Source organism: Octopus sinensis, linkage group LG1 (genome assembly GCF_006345805.1).
Source record: "Octopus sinensis linkage group LG1, ASM634580v1, whole genome shotgun sequence".
Lineage (NCBI taxonomy): Eukaryota > Metazoa > Mollusca > Cephalopoda > Octopoda > Octopodidae > Octopus > Octopus sinensis.
Genome location: NC_042997.1, coordinates 105,943,977 through 105,958,606, shown reverse-complemented (window position 1 = coordinate 105,958,606; position 14,630 = coordinate 105,943,977). Strand labels below are relative to the sequence as shown.

The 14,630-nt window shown below is 37.1% G+C and overlaps 1 pseudogene; it reads left to right on the top strand.

The window, feature by feature from the left end:
- Positions 1-10,613: 10,613 nt before the first annotated feature.
- Positions 10,614-11,805, top strand: LOC115219526 (annotated as a pseudogene).
- Positions 11,806-14,630: the final 2,825 nt, after the last annotated feature.

Sequence of the window (14,630 nt, the reverse complement as noted above, 5' to 3'; positions counted from 1 at the left end):
AATTATGTACATGTGCTGCATCAATCTCTAATAAACATATTTTCCGTGTCTTGATATTGAATAAGCAAGCGGTGGTGCCATATGGTGTCAACACCGTGAATATACTTTGATATTTTCATGCCATCATTTGTATTTGATTTTTCCCATTGTAGATATATTTCTATGTCTGTGCGTATGTATGTGTGTATGCATGCATGTATGTATGTATATATATATATATATATATATATATATATATATATATATATATATTATATATATATATATATACATAATGTATGCACACAAACACGTTGATGACTCAGTAAAGAATGAGTAATCTACTTCATACACATACATATACGTATTTAGGCATACATATATGTATGTATGTGTGTATGCGTGTGTATGTGTGTGTACGTGTGTGTGCGAGTGTGTGTGTGTGAGTGTGTGTGTATGTGTGTGTATGTGTGTGTGTGTGTGTATGTGTGTGTGTGTGTCTGTGTGTCTGTGCATACATGGCCGTAGAAGACAGGATGATAGAAAATGGCGGATGCAGGTCAGAGAAATTTGACTGATAATACCGATGAAGTGTACCAATTGAAGTGATCAGGACAATCAGCCGGTGCAATTTCAACAATTGGTTTACTGAAACACTGGCATATCATATAAGATTAGCAATACGGTTAATGTTATCTGTTGTTATCATTAATATATAGCAGGATACGAATTTGCAAGATCACCTATTCAAAATATTCATGGTTGTTGCCAAGACGCGTTGTGTAGAGCAAGCATTTTGGTAACGTATCGTACCTTCCTGTACACTTATGCATACAACCACCCCACCCCAACCTCACCCATCACATAAACGCATACACATGCACTCATGTATATGCATACTGTACGTGTGTTATATTTTGTGAACTTTGATCATCTGAAATTACTGAAGGAAATAATACTCAGACCACAGTCTAGGATTGTTCAAAATATAAAAAGAAAAAAAAACAGAATATATAGGCGCAGGTGTAGTTCCCGGTTCAGTCCTACTACGTGGTACATTGCGCAACAATCTTCTACTACAGTGTAGGGCCGACCAAAGCCCGGTGAGTGATTTTGGTAGACAGAAACTGAAAGAATCTTGATTTTGGTAGACAGAAACTGAAAGGCGGCGAGCTGGCAGAAACGTTACCACGCCGGGCGAAATGCTTAGCGGTATTTCGTCTGCCGCTACGTTCTGAGTTCAAATTCCACCAAGGTCGACTTTGCATTCCATCCTTTCAGGGTCGATTAAATAAGTACCAGTTACGCACTGGGGTTGATATAATCGACTTAATCCGTCTGTCTGTCTGTCCTTGTTTGTTCTCTCTGCGTTTAGCCCCTTGTGGGTAGCAGAGAAATAGGTATTTCGTCTGTCGCTACGTTCTGAGTTCAAATTCCGCCGGAGTCGACTTTGCTTTTCATCCTTTCGGGGTCGATAAATTAAGTACCAGTTACGCACTGGGGTCGATGTAATCGACTTAATCCGTTTGTCTGTCCTTGTTTGTCCCCTCTATGTTTAACCACTTGTGGGCAATAAAGAAATAAGAAACTGAAAGAATCTTGTCGTGTGTGTGTGTATATACGACGGGTTTCTTTCAGTTTCCGTCTTCCCAATCCACTCAAAGGGCTTTGGTGGGCCCGAGGCTATAGGAGATCACATTTAGCCAAGCTTCCACACAGTGGGATTGAACTCGTAACTATGTGGTTGGGAAGCAAGCTTCATACCACACAGCCACTCCTACGCCTATATGTATGTATGTATGTATGTATGTATATATATATATATATATATATATATATATATATATATATATATATAATATATATATATATATATGCATGTATGTATGTGTGCGTGTATGTGTGTATACATACACACATATAGTGTATCTTGTGTGTACAAATAGGTGTACGACTGCTACTGTTAAGTTTAGAGCTCTACGTAGATTATCCTCATTCAGTCTGTCTCAAGTATAAGGGTTAAACAACTACTAACTATGACATACACAGTAGATGCATGAAGAATTACGATAAAGTAATGCAGAGGAATTACGATAAAGAGAAGCTTATAGCCTTTGTTTCTCCCGGACGCACTTTTCACTATTGTGGTGGTTAGAAACTCTGCATTGGATGTTTCAAGTCTGGTTAAGCAACTACTACTACTACTACTACTACTACTACTACTACTACTATGTGTGCATTTGTGTGCGTGTACGCGTGTGATTGCTTGTGCGCATGTGTGTGTGCGTGTGTGTGTTTGTGCGTCTATATGTGTATGCGTATGTGTATGTGTCTGTGCGTGTATGTATATATATATATGGCTAAGTTCCTGTCGACGAATTGGAAAGTACAACTTTCTCCGAATTGAGCAGCTGAACCGCAGACCCTAAACCACTATCTTTTCAGCCTTATATTTTACGCTCAATGGGGGAAATAATTCTAATTCTTCCCATTTTGCTTCTTTCTGTTTTCTTTTTCATTTTTCTGTTTTTCAGCCTTTTGCCTTTATATATACTTCTTTCTCGCCTTTTCTCGCGTTTCCTCTCATCCTATCGTCCTATTTTTAGCTTGTTAGGCCACGTGGGTAGTGCCTGAAGATTGCGCTGAGACATCAGACGTGTTACAAAATACTGTGTGACATGCACTCATCGCATGAAACTAATACTAGCACATACAGACATATATTGTGCTTATTAAATGATATATATATATTGCGAGGATGATCCGGTTCTTGACTGAAGATTGAAGGCTTCGAATGTCCCGTCAGTGTTTTTTGTATCGTCTTCTAAATGTTTTGCGTTCTTGTCCCAGTTTGTAATATATATATATGTGTGTGTGTGTGTGTGTGTGTGTGTGTGTGTGTGTGTGTGTGTGTGTGTGTGTGTGTGTGTGTGTGTGTGTGTGTGTGTGTGTGTGTGTGTGTGTGTGTGTGTATATATATATGCATATTGTCGTAACTGGAAGTATACTGGAAACGCTATCAATTTTAGCATCAGCATCAACAATCGAGACTAAAACATGGACATATGAAACTGATATATTAGAATAACATTAATCTACTCAAGAAACACTTAGCTTCATTTTACTTAGTTCTTAACTCCTGCTTGTGAAATAAAGAGACACAGCTTCAATGTCAAGCTATATTCTTGATCTTCAATCAGGATGTTGTGCATGTGTTGCAAGGAGACTCTACACTTGAGCTATGTCGCACATATTTAATAGTTTCAAAAATTTTCCTTCACGTAAATCCTGTTGGCCAAGCCATATCTCTTATAGAAAGTTGAAACCTAGAGTTTCTGTAAAAATCTCGTATGTCAAACAAGTGGATCGGATTCCAAGACTTAAATACCTATTATGACGGTTTTTCCCCGCCTTAAAAGACGACAAAGTACTTATCAAAATCCTCTCAGCGTCACTTTACTTGCTAGAAATCGCAGCAAAATTCTATCAGGTCTTAAGCACTATGTTTAGAAGATGTGTAGCACAAATTCGACAATGCAGGTATAGATTGAATAAAAGTCGAGATGGCCATAGCTGGAATGCTCTTGATTATAAGCCTGCTCAATCCTTACCGACCAAGGACCAGTTAAGATAACAATGAAAAGCACTTTATATAACTTACTTTAGTAAAATGAGAGGCAGCCTATTCTAAGCGTGCAGTTGGTTTACAAATTCAACAAACACCTCTCCCTGCTTACAGCGATGTGACATTGTTTAAACACAAAGTAAAGGCGACATGGCCGTGTGATGAAAAGCTGTTCATCAAACCTATTATTAACGACCTGGTTTTGTTCTAATCAATGGTGATTAGATGAGGAAAAGAACAGACATCACATTTGAGCTGATATTTTCGTATTACAGCAAAGAAATTTTGTGAAGAATCAATAAAAAAAATTGGAGAGATTTTTCTTTTACCATCTGTTACTATTGATTATCATCGATTATTATCAATTGTCATCTAAAACTTGTTATATTCAATCAATATAGGCCACTATTTAATTAATTTATTGTCTTCAATTCTAACAGATTTACTGAATAAATTGAATGAGTGGGTGGACGAAAGAGAAAATGAACGAGTGGAGGGAGAATTGAATGAATAACTGAGTAAATGAGGAATGTTACTCAGTGATAGAATGAACGAATATGTGGGTGAAATAGAAAGTTACAGAAGTGGGGAATGAGTGAATAAGTGGTTGAAATAGCGAGTGACAGAAGTGGAGAAGGGTTGAATAAGTAGGTGAAATAGTGGGTGATACAAGTGGGGAATAAGTGAACAAGTGGGTGAAACAGCGAGTGATAGAAGGGAGAATGGGTGAATAAATGGGTGAAATAATGAGTGAAAGAAGTGGGAATGAGTGAATAAGTGGGTGAATTAGTGAGTGAAAGAAAGGGGAATGAGTGAATAAGTGGGTGAAATAGTGGGTGAAAGAAAGGGGAATGGGTGAATAAGTGGGTGAAATAGTGGGTGAAAGAAAGAAAAGGGGAATGGGTGAATAAGTGGGTGAAATAGTGGAAATAGTGGGTGAAAGAAGGGGGGAATGGGTGAATAAGTGGGTGAAATAGTGGGTGAAAAAGGAAAAGGGGAATGGGTGATAAGTGGGTGAAGAATAGTGGGTGTTAAAATAGTGGGTGTGAAAGAAGAAGGAAAGGGGAATGAGTGAATAAGTGGGTGAATTAGTGAGTGAAAGAAAGGGGAATGAGTGAATAAGTGGGTGAAATAGTGGGTGAAAGAAAGGGGAATGAGTGAATAAGTGAGTGAAATAGTGGGTGAAAGAAAGGGGAATGAGTGAATAAGTGGGTGAAATAGTGGGTGAAAGAAAGGGGAATGAGTGAATAAGTGGGTGAAATAGTGGCTGAAAGAAAGGGGAATGGGTGAATAAGTGGGTGAAATAGTGGGTGAAAGAAAGGGGAATGGGTGAATAAGTGGGTGAAATAGTGAGTGAAAGAAAGGGGAATGGGTGAATAAGTGGGTGAAATAGTGGGTGAAATAGTGGGTGAAAGAAAGGGGAATGAGTGAATAAGTGGGTGAAATAGTGGGTGAAAGAAAGGGGAATGAGTGAATAAGTGGGTGAAATAGTGGGTGAAAGAAAGGGGAATGGGTGAATAAGTGGGTGAAATAGTGGGTGAAAGAAAGGGGAATGGGTGAATAAGTGGGTGAAATAGTGGGTGAAATAGTGGGTGAAAGAAAGAGGAATGAGTGAATAAGTGGGTGAAATAGTGGGTGAAAGAAAGGGGAACGAGTGAATAAGTGGGTGAAATAGTGGGTGAAAGAAAGGGGAATGGGTGAATAAGTGGGTGAAATAGTGGGTGAAAGAAAGGGGAATGAGTGAATAAGTGGGTGAATTGGTGAGTGAAAGAAAGGGGAATGAGTGAATAAGTGGGTGAAATAGTGAGTGAAAAAAGGGGAATAGTGAACAAGTAGGTGGATTAGTGAGTGATAGAAGGTAGGGAATGAGTAAGTGAATTAAAAGTCGGAGAGTGAATTAGTCTTCGAAAACGTAAATGATGGGAATGAATGATAGAATAAGTACTAATAATTAAATGAATGATTTAAGTGAATGAGTACTTAATGATTTGACTGAAAAAGTAACAAAGAATAAAAAGACGGTTAGGAAAAGGGATCACACTTCCTTTACCCTTTAAGAGAATATTGTCGGATGTCATACCGCAAATAGACTGTAGTCAAGGATCAGGTGAAGATTACGAAACGGTTTCAATTCTACAGGGAATCCGTTTCACTAAATTTAAGTCGCTGATATACTTGGAAAAACATGATCTGCGAAACTTTCAGTTTTTTGAGCGGCGGATTAGGGTTACTTGTCAATAATGTACAAAGTCGGAATAAACGTCGTAAAATATAGCGTCCAACGCTCTATCGATACTACTTATCCATTGCTCCGGAATTATACGTTATTTTATCGGCCTCGAAATGATGAAAGGCTAAGTTGATCTCAGCAGATATTGAACTTCGTTCGGAGAGATCCGGAACAAATACTGCAAAGTATTTTGTCCTAGGTTCTAACAATTCTGCCAATTCACTACCTACTGTATTTATCAATTGCAGACTGATCCCTTATTAATCAAATTTAGAAGTTGTTGTTCTTCATTTTTAGCCCCTATTAAGTGTAACCAAGCAGACCTATATTCAAAACATTCCAGTTCTAGCCCTCATCATCTCACATTTTTAGGGGCAGCGAGAACTACATTCTCCAATGTATTTTTTCCTATATTTAAAACGATTTAGTTAACCAACGCGTTAAACATCAACCTGGGGGCTCCCTCGATCGTTAAATAATTTAAAAGTAATTGAAGATCGGGACTAGAAAATGAGTGTAGCGTCGGATACACTACCTTGCAGAATTTGAAATTCATTTACTTAATTTTACGTTCTCTTTTTAATTCATTCCCAAGTAAGCTTTGCCATATATCCTTCCTGGTTCGATGAGATACAGTAATGATTATATACTGAGATCATCTATGTCTACCATACATCTCCATAACACTCGTAATCTTCTTCTTATTTAAAACTCATTATATCTAATACGAGCAGTATCCCCGGCGTTGCTCGGGTTTGTTTTGACTCTTCAGAATTGGAATTTTTGAAAAGTAAAAATTTTGCATTATGTAGCTTGTAATTCTCTTTAAGTGAACATTTTTCTGGTTGAAATACACTGAAAATGGCAACACAGCAGTCAAAAAATCGTAAAAGATAGGGATTTTCATAGAAAAAAAGCACCTTTTTGATGTAAATAATTTTTGGTCTTAACATGGTCCGGTTTGAATTTTATCTTCTACGGAATGAAGAGCAAGCCTTCTATCATACTCTCAATTTTGGTCAAATTGTGCCGCAGGGTCTCGGAGGAGATAGTGTTAGCTGAAGGCTACCAAACCTGCCATACACAGACAACTTCAGCTTTATATATAGAGAGAGATTATGTTGCTGAATACTATAACTGGTGGAACGCTAGATAAAGTTACTTTTTTTTCTGTATTTCTTATTTGAGCTATTACTAACTCATTGCGGTCCTAGTCAAAATTAGTTGTATATTTGAATAAAAATTATACATTCTGACCATATTTTTTCTAAAGGGAATGAAAAATTGCATTTCGCCACCCTCATATTTTCTTAAGAGCATTAATTCTGTACAGGTTGTAATGATCGAAACTATGTCGGGAATGTAACTTGTTCAGATATTACCATTTTTTAAGGAGACTTAGTGTCCAGTGCGCTATTAATTAATTTGGATATGCGCTTACGCTCGGGAATTTACTCGATAATATCAACCCCAGTACATAAGAGGTATTTTAACAAATTTTATAGCTCTTAAAATTTCTCAACTGTTGACCTAGGTGGGATTTGAACTCCGAATACAAGGTAGTTTTTTTTCTGACACCCTAACGATTGTGCCAATCCACAGACGTTATCAGTTCGGGAATTTACTCGAGTATATCAACTCCAGTACATAAGTGGTATTTTAACAAATTTTATAGGTCTTAAAATTTCTCAGTGGGATTTGAATTTAACAAATTTTATAGCTCTTAAAATTTCTCAAGTGCTGACCTAGGTGGGATTTGAACTCGGAACACAAAGTAGATTTTTTTCTGACGCTCTAACGATTGTGCCAATCCACAGACGTTATCAGTTCACTGATAACTCTGATACTTCTTATGAAAGTATGTATGCGTGTCTGTGTGTGTATATATGTTTTATATGAGTGTATGCGTGCCTGTGTATGCGTGTATACATGTGTGTGTATAAGTATGTCTGCATGATAAGGTTAGTAGAAGTATTTGAATTAAAATATTGCATGACAGCCTAATCTTTTAGCATTCAAATTTTTCTGTCAAATGAAATGCTTATTTCTTCACATTGTTTTGAATCAATCATGCATTATCGCGTAATTTCGGAATTTCGATGATGTCATTATTTTTAAAGTGACATTGTAGTGTAGGTGCGAAAGGCTTGATCTAGCTAGTTTGAACATAAAACAGATAGAATATTTGGGCTAGATATTTCGATTTAAATGATAAAAGGTTAAAATTCGAAATTAATGCTTTCCACTAGTATAAATGGAAATTCTACTCGACTGATATATGAAACAAGCAAATCTTCTTCAAATCACATCTTACAGTATTTTTTAAAAAGAACACACTGAATAATGTTTATCGATTCGTTTTGCAAGATTCCTGATGTGAAACCGTGTGTTGAAACAGATATAGTTGTATTTCGTATGGTCACTTTATTTATTTATTTATTGACAAATAAACACACGCACTATATACATATATATTTTTTCTTCACTCGTTTATTACTGGTCTAATTTATTTTATGTCTATTTTCTGGAAATCTTTCGTCACACATCTGTGACCACTTCAGCGATACTTTTCGTTTCCTTGCAAGAACTTTCCGTTTTCTATCAAGAACACACAGAGAAACGAAAAGTGTCGCTGAAGAGGTCACAGATGTATAACGAAAGATTTCCGGACAATGGACATAGAACAGATTAGACCAGTATTAAACGAGAGAAGAAAAAATATACATATCGTGCATGTGCTTATTTGGTAAATAAATAAATAAAATAAATAAATAAAATAAAATAAATAAATAAATAAATAAAATGACCTTCCCGAATACAACATTAAATAGTGTAGAGCGAGAATGTAGCATCTAATGCTCTAAAAACATGGGGTGGTCACGGCTGGAATATCTTTAGTTAATCATACGACTGTTCAGTCAAGAACGGCTTGAGGCTAAACAGCAACAACAACAATAACAACCATAGCAACTCCAACAAAGAGGACAACAAAACGAGCAACTAACAAACTAAACCCGCCATAAATGAAAGTATTATTAGTACGTATCAGGTCATGTTTTAGATATGTGATATTCCTGAATATTGTTTATCGGAACTATTAATGCTGCCTTATATTTGGTAGATTGTCTGGACCACAATACAACCATATCGGTTTCCTTAATTATAAATCAGGGATCTGTCCAATAACAAAATCCTGATACTGTCTTTGTTCCTTAACTTTAAACTTCCCTCTGTTTATTTCCGTCGGAAAGAAAAGTGAATAGAATTTAACACATTCGCCATCCTGCGAACCTTCATCCGCTGCTTTTGCATTGTTATTATTATTATTATTATTATTATTATTATTATTATTATTATTATTATTTGTTATTATTATTATTATTATTATTTTAACCATGAGAACTGTTCTTGACTGACTACTATTCCCAGCTCAAGTTGTCTATTCGAAATTTAACAAGTCGTCCATACAATATTCTTGAATTGTAGACAACATTCTGACACACTCAGAGACCTGCTTGCTTGTACACACACACACACACCACACACACACACACAACACACACACACACACACACACACTGGAATACACACAAATCACATGCACAAACATGACTTTCAAACAAATATGTGAGAAACACATCCACACAAACGTGTTTAATTTTCCTCCATACATACGCATACATACATACATACATACATATATATATAATATATATATATATATATATTATATATATATATATATATATATATAACGCATACATACATACATACATTATATGTATACATGCATACATATACAGACACACACACACACACATATATATTGAATATATTCCCTGTGTATACACATACATATAAATGTGTGAGTGTATGTGTGTGTGTGCATGCGTGTGTATGTATTATATACATTAATATGTGTCTATGTCTGCATGCATATCTGTATATGTATAAATATATATGTATTATATGTATGTATGTATGTATGTATGTATGTATGTATGTATGTATGTATGTATGTATGTATGTAATTAATGTATGTGCGTACTGAGAGAACAGAAAGGAGAGAAAGAGAGATTGCCTGAAAGCTACAAAGATTATTTAGGAGAAATATTGAAATATGAACACAGTGAAACCAGCCAACTAACAATAGTATTATTGCTACGAACTCTACTAATACTACTGATATTAATAATACAACTAACACTACCAGTACAAGCAATATTTATTAAAGAAAAACAAAAACAAATAAAACCAGTTAATCTTGAGAGAAATTTCCGAAACAATTTCGATGCCAATAACAAAGAAGAAATTTAATATGATAATATGATAATAAGCGTTTGAAATTGTACTTAATTCTAGAAAGTGTAGTTTGTAACTGATACGTTCTTTTTACTTTTTCAATCAATTTAGAAAATTTCCGTTAGAAATAAATTGAATTCTGTGCAATACTTCGGAGCAAGATTTAAAAAAAAAAAAATTTTATTTATATATATTTATCTATATTTTGGTTTTGGTTTCGAAAATTTCAATGATGATTTGAAATCAGTTTAGGTTTAAACGATGTAAACGGGTTCTTGATGTAATTGTCTTCCTTCTTCTACGTTTGGAATATTGGCTTTCTAAATAAATTACATGTTTGCTTCATTGTATCAATTGAGTATGCTCTATAACTCAGTTACAGAGGAGTGATGGTGGTGGTGGTGATGATGGTGGTGTTGATGGTGGTGGTGATGATGATGGTGGTGGTGATAGTGGTGCTTCTGTTGAGGTATCTTAATGGCGGTGAATAGTGGTATGGTGGTAATGGTGGTGATGACAATGATGATAATGATGACGATGGAGGTGTTATAGATGGTGGGGATGGTGATGTTACTTGATGGAAAGAGGTTAAAAACCGAACACACAAGAAATATATGTGATATCTCTATTATACTGGCTTTGTCACTGTTTCTGCATACAGTACAAATGCAGTGTAGAAATGGTTTCTATTCTATCTTGTAATCAATGCAAGTCATGTAAATGCGTACGTGTGTACAAACATATACACACAAACACATACACTCATACACACACACATATATTAACTGCATCTCAAAATGTGAGAAGTTCAAATGATGCCCGGCCCCACTTTTCTCTCCAGCCAACTGAACTCGATGAAGTATCATTTAAATCACTGGATCCAATACTATTGATTATAATCTTGAAATCCCTGTTTCAGCATTATATGCGCAATGGCTGAATGCAATTAGAAATGAATTAAGGAATTTATATCAAAATGTTACTCCTCTGACTTCCCAGCATTATTTCACTAACAAATTAAACTTTGATGATAGCTCAATCTTCTTCTTCTTCTTCTTCTCTTCTTCTTCTTCTTCTTCTTCTTTTCTTCTTCTTCTTCTTCTTCTTCTTCTTCTTCTTCTTCTTCTTCTTCTTCTCGTTCTCCTTCTCGTTCTCGTTCTCCTTCATCTTCTTCTCGTTCTCCTCCTCCTCCTCCTCCCTTCTTTTTCTTCTTCTTCTTCTTCTCTTCTCCTTCATCTTATTCTCTTTCATCTTCTTCTCCTTCATCTTCTTCTCCTTCATCTTCTTCTCGTTCTCCTCCTCTCCTTCATCTTCTTCTCCTTCTTCTTCTTCTTCTTCTCGTTCTCCTTCTTCTTCTCGTTCTCCTTCTTCTTCTCGTTCTCCTTCTTCTTCTCGTTCTCCTTCTTCTTCTTCTCGTTCTCGTTCTTCTTCTTCTTCTTCTTCTTCTTCCTCTTCTTCTTCTTCTTCTCGTTTTCCTTCTTCTTTTCGTTCTCCTTCTTCTTCTTCTTCTTGTTCTTGTTCTTCTTGTTCTTCTTCTTGTTCTTCTTGTTCTTGTTCTTCTTCTTCTTCTTCTTCTCGTTCTCGTTCTCGTTCTCCTTCTTCGTCTTCTTTTTCTTCTTTTTCTTCTTCTTCTTCTTCTTCTTCTTCTTCGTCTTCTCCCCCTTCTTGAGGCCATGAGGCCATACCAGAGCTGTGTCTAGTTGAGGGTGTCGAGAGAAAGGGCATGATATTTCTAAGTGAGCTTCTTAACCACAGGGCCATGTCTCACCGTCTTATATATACGCGAGGTTTTAGAAAAAGATTACATCGCCAAGTAGTGCTCTGATTACTCAATAAGTCCCAAGAGCACACTTGACTGTACGAAATTGTTTTAATACGTTTAGAATGCGTAAGAGTAAATTGTCGAATCATATTTGAATCCAACACTAACAAAATACTAGTTGATATATAGAGAGCTGTCAATTTTAGGTTTCGCCTTCTCTTGCCAATCCTATCAGTCTCTAACGCCCCTGAGGTAAGACCACTGACGCTAGCATAAGTCATAAATAAATAAAATTTTTAAATAGTTAATCAAACGTTCCTCCGTTCGCGTGCGCTGCGGCTGCTTAAAGAGTTATCTTATATCAACTAGCGAAAAATAGTTAGGTGCGGTCATCCCCTCAAAGATATATATATTTGTATATATATATATATATATATGTGTGTGTGTGGTGTGTGTGTGTGTGTGTGTGTTTGTGTGTGTGTGTATATATATATATATGCACATACATACATATATATACATACATACATATATATACTTATATATATATATATATATGTGTGTGTGTGTGTGTGTGTATGTGTGTGTGTATATGTTTGTGTGTCTGTGTTTGTGCCCCCAACATCGCTTGACAACCGATGTTGGTGTATTTACCTCCCCGTAACTTAGCTGTTCGGCAAAAGAGGCCGATAGAATAAGTACTAGGTTTACTCGACTAAAGGCGGTGTTCCAGCATGGCCGTAGTCAAATGACTGAACCAAGTAAAAGAATATATATATATATATCTATATATATATACACGTTATGTATGTATGTATGTATGTACATGGATACAAGCACACACACGCAAACGCACGTGTTCCTTTCTGTCGAAGAGCGTAGGCTCGAAACGTAAAAGACTCTCACTTCCCGAGCGTTAAACTAATACATCTGTTTGTTGTTTATACACTCGTCCTCATTTTTTTGTTTTTTGTGAATTCTCACTATATATCACACACTCACGTGATTGCACCAGTTTTATCCTGTTTCCGCCTCCACTTCGAACTTTTCCTGGACTATTCTACCTGGATTCTCTACCTGGACTTTCTTCTACTCTCCTACCCATGGATTACACTGGACTCTTCCTTTGATGAGAAATCACTCCAATACACCACGATGCTTGAACCCTTTGAGCTTTTCAAAACTTTCTTGTAATTTCTGCTTTTTCCTATTGTCGTTTCTCTCCGGCATTCGCCATGATAGATCGCTAGCCACTATACCTTTTTCTATTTTCTCTCCCTGTTTATTTCTGTGTTCTTTTCTGTCGAAGAGCGTAGGCTCGAAACGTAAACGACTTTCTCACTTCCCGAGCGTAAAACTAATACATGTGTTTGTTGTTTACACACCTATCTTCGTCATTTTTTTGCAAATTCTCACTATACATATACATATATATATATATATATATATATATATAACGGGAAGCTTTATGAAAATAGACAAAAGACGAAGGCAGGTGGAAAACAAACGAACAATTGTATTAGTATGGCGCTCAGGAAATATAAATAAAACAAGTCTTTAACGTTTCGAGCCTACGCTCTTCAACAGAAAGATACACAGAGAGAAAAAAACACAGAAAGAAGGAGAGAAAAAAAATGCGTGCAGTAGCTAACGAATCAACATGGCGATCTGATTTCGGCCAGAGGTCAAAGATCAAACATGAGACGCGAGAGCGAAATAAGGGGAGATAATAGGGTTGATAATATGGTTGAAGGACCAGCTAATAGTGCGTAGGAGGGGTCTGGACGTGTGTATGTATAGGGTTGGTGTATGTATTAGTATGTATAAGGGTGTGTGTGTGTGTGTGTATGAGAGAGTATTAGTGCGTAGGATTGGTCTGGACGTGCGTATGTATGGGGTTGGTGTATGTATTAGTATGTATTAGTATGTATTAGTACGTATTAGTATGTATAAGTGTGTGTGTGTGTGTATGAGAGAGTATAAGTGCGTATGCGGGGTCTGGACGTGTGTATGTATAGGGTTGGTGTATGTATTAGTATGTATTAGTATGTATTAGTACGTATTAGTATGTATTAGTTGGTGTATGTATTAGTATGGCACATCATATATGATGTGATGTGTAAGTCGTGTGTTGTAGTGAGGAGAAGAGGGGGGAGAAGGGGGGAGGAGGAGATGGGGAGGAGAGGGGGGAAGAGGAGAGGATGGGGGGAGAGAGAGGAGGGGGAGAAGGAGGGGAGGAGGGGGAGAAGGAGGAAAGAGGGAGAGGGGGAGAGTGAGGGAGCAGAGGGAAGGGAAGAGGGAAGGAGGGAGGGAGAAAGAGGGAAGAAGGGAAGGGGAGTAGGGGTGAAAGGATGAAGGACTGAAGAAGTAGGGGTCGGGGGGAAGGATAGTGAGGAGGGGGAGAGGGGGTTAGATGAGGAGGGGGGAGAGTTGAGACCAAATGGCGTATAAGAGCGAAGAGAGAAGATTAATTCCTGTTCACGGCGCAAACGGGAATCCGGATGGCCTCTGTGTAAGGACAAACCGAACACAGATAGGTGTTGCAAGGAGTGACCGGTGGAGCGGAAATGGCGTGTGAGACCGGTGTGTCGTTCGCAAGGTGGATGTCACGAAGGTGTTCCGCGAACCGGTCAGCCAAGCGGCGTCCCGTTTGTCCGATGTACAAGGAATTGCAGAGAGAGCAAGAGATGCAATAGATAATATTGCTGGAGGTGCAGGTGAAGGAGTGGATG